This window comes from Megascapheus bottae, chromosome 2, assembly GCF_031878675.1.
Source record: "Megascapheus bottae isolate mThoBot1 chromosome 2, mThoBot2.hap1, whole genome shotgun sequence".
In the NCBI taxonomy this organism is placed as follows: Eukaryota; Metazoa; Chordata; class Mammalia; order Rodentia; family Geomyidae; genus Megascapheus; species Megascapheus bottae.
The window spans coordinates 53,237,381-53,244,731 of record NC_143510.1 but is presented as its reverse complement, the minus strand read 5'-3'; the positions used below and the strand labels follow the sequence as shown (position 1 = coordinate 53,244,731).

At 44.1% G+C, this 7,351-nt stretch overlaps 1 pseudogene; it reads right to left on the bottom strand.

Annotated features, from left to right (window-relative positions):
* Nucleotides 1–1,209: 1,209 nt before the first annotated feature.
* On the bottom strand, nt 1,210–2,178 carry LOC150067075 (ATP synthase F(0) complex subunit g, mitochondrial pseudogene; annotated as a pseudogene).
* Between the last annotated feature and the right edge of the window lie 5,173 nt (nt 2,179–7,351).

The following is a 7,351-nucleotide window of genomic DNA, read 5'->3' as shown; positions in this document are numbered from 1 at the left end:
CATGAGGGGCTGGGAGTTTGGCCTAGTGGTAAGAGTGCTTGCCTAGCATGCATGAAGACCAGGGTTCAATTCCTCAGCACTCCACATACATAGAAAAAGCCAGAAGTGGTGCTGTGGCTCAAGTGGTAGAGTGCTCTGAGAATCATGATTCAAAGCCAGCCTGGTCTCGAAAAGTCCATGATTTCTTATCTCCAATTAACCATCAGAAAACTGGAAGTGTTGCCATGGCTCAAATGATAGAGCATTATTAGCCTTGAGCTGAAAAACTCAGGGACAGCATTCAGGCCCATCAAACCCCATGAACAACAACCAAAAACAAAAAAATGCAGAGCACTATAAGTGGTCAGATACAAAGACCAGGGTTCTGATTCCTTGGTACCACATACATAGAAAAATCCAGAAGTGGTGCTGTGACTCAAGTAGTAGAGCTCTAGCTTTGAGAAAGCACAACGGCAGTGTGGCAGTGTTTAGGCCTAGTCCCAGAACTCCCCTGCCCATGGCAAAAAAAAAAAAAAAAAAACTCAGCTGGACACAGTAATTTAATCCTGCAATTCCTGGCACTTGCTTAGCATTTGCAAAGATCTGGGTTTAATCCCTAGCACTAAAAATACCTTGGACATCATCCTAAATGCCTCCCACTTACTCTTCACCATATTCTACTAATTTTACTTTCTAAATTTTATCTCCTTAAACCAATTATGTGGGCTATGAAACTATTCAAAAGTCCTCTATGCTTACCTCCATAAAAAGGTTGACTGAAAAGTCAGTCATAGAGTAAAGCAGCAACTTTGTTGAAGAAGTTAAGAGGCTCAAATGAGACAAAGCAAGAGTGGGAAATGTGTCTGGTCCAAGGTTGGTCTGGCAGAGCCTTGTCAGAAGGAAAGAAAGCCTTTGGTTCCTGAAGGGGTTGGTTTGACCTCTTGTCACAAGTTTATCCCTTTGTCTTCCAAGTTGTCTTAGGTGACTTAGAATCCATTCTCTTTCTCCCCCACGCCTCTCTCTCCCTCCTTCCCTTCCTATCTCGGGCTTAAACTCATGAACTCAGGGCCCCTAGAGTCTATTCCTAATTCTAATTGGTTGTCTCAAAACATTGCCAAGGCTGTTTTGCTACACTTCACTTTAGCAGAGCTAAGTCAATCACCAAAAGACATTCTACCATGTTTTAGTGACAAGATGCTTATGGCTCACACCTGTAACTAGGTACTCAGAGGCTGAAACCTGAGAACCCAAAGTTCAAAGCCAACCTGGGCAAGCAAATCCTCAAAAAACAAAAACCCACATCCACACCTCAGTGGCCACCAAACCATTCAACATAGCTTCCTTAACTGAGCCATTTAAAACTACCACTAGGAGCCCCATGGATTCTATTTATTTATTTAGGCTATCATGGGGCGTGAACTCAGCCTGGTAGTTGTCCCTGAGCTCTTCAGCTCAAGGCTACCGCCCTACCCCTGGGCCTGGGAGTTGTATCTCTGAACTCTTCAACTCAAAGCTACCACCCTACTCCTGGGTCTGGGTGTTGTCCCTGAGCTCTTCAGTTCTAGGCTACTGTTCGACCCCTTGAGCCACAGCCCTACTTCCCATTTTCTAGCTGGGAGGCTAAGGTCTGAGGATCAAGGTTCAAAGCCAGCTTGGGCACTAAAGACCCAGAGACTCTATCTCCAGTTAATCACTAGAAAATGGGAAGTGGGGCTGGGAGTTTGGCCTAGTGGTAGAGTGCTTGCTTAGCATGCACAAAGACCTGGGTTTGATTCCTCAGTACCACATACATAGAAAAAAAAGCTAGAAGTGGTGCTGAGGCTCAAGTGGTAGAGCTCTAGTCTTGAGAAAGTCCAAGGACAGTGCTCAGGCCCTGAGCTCAAGTCCAGAACTGGCAAAAAAAAAAAACGAAAATGGGAAATGGGGCTGTGGCTCCAGGGTATCCTTGAGCTGAAGAGCTCAGGGATAGCATCCAGGCCAGTTCAAGCCCCATGACCCACAAAAAAAAAAGTCTCACAGTTTTTGGTGCCTGGGCCGGCTTTGAACCTCAATTCTCAGATCTCAGCTTCCTGAGTAGTTAGGCCAACTCACCTGGCTTGGATTGTTTTTTGAAGACTGAATAGCTGTGGGGATCTCAGCAGGGGTTGGAGGAAACCACTCAATCCTGCCATAGTACCAAAATGTGGCCAATAGAAATGTTCACCAGCATTGAAGCCTTCTCCATACCCTGAGACTTGGCTAGGAATGTGGCTTAGTGGTAGAGTGCTTGCCTAATATGCATGAAGCCCTGGTTTGATTCCTCAGTATCACATAAACAGAAAAATTCAAAAGTGGCACTGTGATTCAAGTGGTACAGCACTAGCCTTTAGCACAGAGAGGCTCAGATAGAGCCCAGCCTGAGTTCAAGCTCCAGAACTGGCAAAAACAAAACAAAACAGACAACTTCATTTCCTTCCATTACCTTATCTTCATTTTATCCTAGCTCATTCAAGACAGTTTCTTGTCTTTAATTCCTCCCTTTCTAATGGCTTTTCCTCTTTCTTCCCCTTCAAATGATTTTTTTTTTTTTTTTTTTTGCTCAGGGTGATATATTAGAGGGGTTAATTACATTAATTGGGTATTGAGTACTTTTTTTTTTTTTTTGCCAGTCCTGAGGCTTGAGCTCTGGGCTTGAGCATTGTCGTTGGGTTTTCTCAAACCCAAAGTTCTACCACTTGAGCCACAGTACCACTTCCAGTTTTTTCTGTGTACGTGGTACTGAGGAATGGAACCCGGGTCTTCGTGCATGCTAGGCAAGCACTCTACCACTAGGCCAAACTCCAGGCCCTAGCAGATTACTTCTTGAATACTGCTACTCCTTCCCATGTTCGTCTCTCACTTTCCTTCTACCCACCCATCCCAAGTTGTAAAGCTTATTTCTAACATATTGTCTTGTGAATGTCTAACATATTGTCTTGTTACTTTGGATCACCCTTTGTCCTTTGTCTCCTCATCTTGTTTTTCTCCTTCCCTTCCCTAATTCACTAAACAAATGTATATACAATAGACCAGGTACCAAAGTGAGATTCAGCAACAGTGGGGGATAAACCATAAGGGAAAAATGAGTAAAAAAAAAAAAATAGTAACTTTACATAGTACAATAAAAACAATAAAGCCAGGCACGGTGGCTCATGCCTGTAATCCTAGCTACTTAGGAGGCTGAGATGTGAGGATCAAGATTCAAAGCCAGCCCGGGCACAAAAGGGCTTGAGGCTCTGCAATTAACCTCCAGAAAATGGGAAGTGGAGCTTGGCTCAAGGGTCGGGTGGTAGCCTTGAGCTGAAGAGCTCAGGGACAGCGCCCAGGCTGAGTTCAAGCCCCACAACCCACAAATTAAAAAATTAAAAAAAAATAAGAGGGCCGGGAGTTTGGCCTGGTGGTAGAGTGCTTGCGTAGCATGCATGAAGACCCAGGTTCGATTCCTTGGTACCACATACATAGAAAAAAAAGCTGGAAGTGGTACTGAGGCTCAAGTGGTAGAGCTCTAGCCTTGAGAAAGTCCAAGGACAGTGCTCAGGCCCTGAGCTCAAGCCCAGGACTGGCAAAAAAATAAAATAACACCACAAATATAAACCTCTTTTTTCCATATTCTGGAGTTCATTGTGCTTAACCTCATTCTATATGGCCGTATGCGCACAGCTTTTGAGCTATTACAATCCTCTGCTAGGAAAATCCTAGACACATACTAATTTTTACAAATAAGGGAAGGGCCGGGAGTTTGGCCTAGTGATAGAACGGTTGCCTAGCATGCACAAAGACCGGGGTTCGGTTCCTCAGTACCACATACATAGAAAAAGCTGGAAGTAGCAGAAATGGTGCTGTGGCTTAAGCACCAGAATTGGCAAAAAAAAAAAAAAGAAAAAAAAAAAGCTGGAAGTGGTGCTGTGGCTCAAGTGGTAGACCTCTATCCTTGAGAAAGCCCAAGGGGAGTGTTCAGGTCCTGAGTTCAAGCCCCAGGACTGACAAAAAAAGACGGAAACTATGGAGCCTATGTTTCTTTGGGTCTGGCTTACTTAAAATTTTTTTCCAAGGACCGAGAGTTTGGCCTAGTGGTTAAAGTGCTTGCCTAGCATGCATGAAGACCCGGGTTCGATTCCTTGGTACCACATACATAGAAAAAAGCCGGAAGTGGTGCTGAGGCTCAAGTGGTAGCGCTCTAGCCTTGAGAAAGTCCAAGGACAGTGCTCAGGCCCTGAGCTCAAGCCCAGGACTGGCAATAAATTAAATAAAGAAATAAATAAATAAATTACTTCAACTTCTAATCCAAAAAAAAAAATTTTTTTTCCAAGTCTTTCCACTTCCTTAGAAATGGGGTGATTTCATTCTGATGGCAGCATAGAATTCCATTGTGTATAAATATCACATTTTCTTGATCCATTCATTTACTGAGGGGCATCTGGGTTGGTAACATATCTTCACTGTGGTAAATAATGCTGCAAATAGCAGGCCTATGCTACTAGGTTTAGTACGGCTTTATGGACATTTGGATAAATGTCCAGGAATGGGATTACTGGGTCATAGGGAGCTCTTTTGAGGAACTGCCATACTGCTTTTTAGAGTGGTTGGCCAAATTTACATTCCCATCAACAGTGTAGTAGCATTCTCTTCTGGCCACATCCGTGTCAGCAGCTGTTATTAGACTTTTTTTTTTTTTTTTTTTTTTTTTTTTTGCCAGTCCTGGGGACTGAACTCAGGGCCTGAATGAACACTATCCTTGGGCTTTCCTCAAGGCTAGAGCTCTACCACTGGAGCCACAGCACCACTTCTGGCTTTTCTATGTATGTGGTACCGAGGAATCAGAACCTGGGTCTTCATGCATGCTAGGTAAGTACTCTACCACCAGGCCAAACTCCTGCCCCTAAATTTTGTCGGTCAGGGGACTTGAACTCTGGGCTCAAGGCTACCACCCTACCTCTTGAGCCACAGTGAAACTCCTAGTTTTTTGGTGGTTAATTGGAGATAAGAATCCCATGGTCTTTAGTGCCCAGGCTGGCTTTACACCTCGACTCTTAGATCTCAGCCTCCTGAGTAGCTAGGATTATAGGTGAGTGCTACTGCACCCAGCCTGAACCTAGATTTTTTGTTGTAGGTCATGAGGCTTGGACTCTGGGCCTGGGTAATGTTCCTGAGCCCTTCAGCTCAAGGCTACACCCTACTCCTTGAGCCACAGAACCATTTCCCAGTTTTCTAGTGGTTAATTGAAGAGTCTCATGGTCTTTAGTGCTTGGGCTGGCTTTGAACGGAGATCCTATCTCAGACTCTTGAGTAGCTAGGAATACAGGCCTGAGCCACTGTACCAGGCTACATTTCATGATAATGGCTATTCTAACTGTGGGAGGTGGAATCTCAAATTTCTTTTGATTTGCAATTCTTATATGTCAAGCATTTCTTCATATGTCTATTGGCAATTCTTATTTTCTCTTCAGAGAAGTCTTAAGTTTTTTAATGGGATGGTTGCTCTTTTAAAAAAAAAAAACTTGGAAAAAGCCTTTGCCATATTAACCCTTCACTCATTCTTGCAAGATTATTTGTATCCTTCAAACAAGCCATGATTCTGAATGCAGGCATCCTCTGAGGAACTCCACACTTGGTCCTCCATGGGGTTACTGGGCTGAGGGGACTTGCCCCCTGGCCACGCCTGCACCTGCTGGGGAAACGTTAAAAGAGCGTGCTATTTGAGAAGACAGATTCTAAAAGGAATGTCTTTCCATCAAGTGAAGAAAGCACCACTGCCCTAAGTAAGGAGCACATTTGTCCAGGAATCTGTCTCCTGGGTTTGTGGAGTCAATGTCTGTGGGTCTACAAACCCAGGGTCTGGGTACCATCCAAGTGTGTTCCCTTCCCACAGGCTGGGGAGTGGGGAATAATAGAAAAGAGGGGCAGGGAAGGGCTGGGGGTGGGACTAAGTGAAGCTGTAGGAATGCTTGGCTGAGAAATTTCCCAGGTTAGCATGGAGCCTGGAATGAATGGAGGCCTACATCTTTCCTGCACATTCCTTCACAGACTGAGTGGTGGTTCATTTCAAGTTAAGGTCTAGATTTTGTAAGTCAAGGCCTAGATGCGGACTTGAAGTCAAGGCTTGGATGTTGGTGTGGTTGCTTCTTTGAGGATTTGTTTTTGAGATCTTTTTCTGCCAGTCCTGGGACTTGAACTCAGGGCCTAAGCACTGTCCTTAAAACACATTTTACTCAAGGCTAGTGCTCTGCAACTTGAGCCACAATGTCACTTCATGTCTTTTCTATGTATGTGGTACCGAGGAATCAAATCCAAGGCTTTATGCATGCTAGGGGGGCACTCTACCACTAGGCCATGCTTCCAGCCCACGAGAGATTTAATTTTTGGTGCTGTAGGTATATTTTAGATATGAGACCCTGGTCTGTTGTATGGATAGTGAAGATATTCTCTCTGTGGGCTTTCTATTTTTCTTGCTGTGTCCTTTGCCACACTTAATCTCTGCAGTTTAATGCAGTCCCATTTTTCCAACCTTTCTTTAAATTTGTATTTCTTGGCCTTTATTAAAAATATCTAGGGCTGGGAACATGGCCTAGTGGTAGCGTGCTCACTTAGCATGCACAAAGCTCTGGGTCCAGAATCACATACACAGAAAAAGCCAGAAGCGGCACTGTGCCTCAAGTGGCAGAGTGCTAGACTTGAGCAAAAAGTGTTCAAGGGCAGTGTCCAGGCCCTGACTTCAAGCTGTAGGACTGGCCAAAAAAAAAAAGTTTCTACCTATGTCAAGGAGCCCTACTGTACCTTCTGTACCTCTTTATTCCTTTATTTTTTTTCCAGTCCTGGGCATGGACTCGGGGTCTGAGCACTGTCCTTGGGTTCCTTTTCTCAAGGCTAGAGCTCTACCACTTAAGCCTCAGCATTTCTGGCTTTTTTCTATGTATGGAGTACCAAGGAAGCAAACCTGGGTCTTCGTGCATGCTAGGCAAGCACTTTTCCACTAGGCCAAACTCCTGGCCCCCCTCCTATTCCATTCTATAAAATGATTTTTTAAAAAACCCAAAAAACATTTACCAAGCCCCACATACCACACACACACACACACACACACACACACACACACTCACTAAAAATAAAAATCATTCTCTCAAATACAAAATGTATACAAAATTATCTTTCTACTCCTCCAACTGTCCCTTTCAATCTCAACTAATGGTGTCACATTTCAACCAGTCTCCCACACTGGAAATCTTATCTTTTCTCTTTTCTGTCTTCAAGGCCAGAAATAACAAAATTCTCTTGAGCCTTTTCCCATTCTTATTCCCTCTGCTATAGTTCTGGAATTTAGCTCATTGATCATGGCTCAACTCCCATGTTTGCAGTT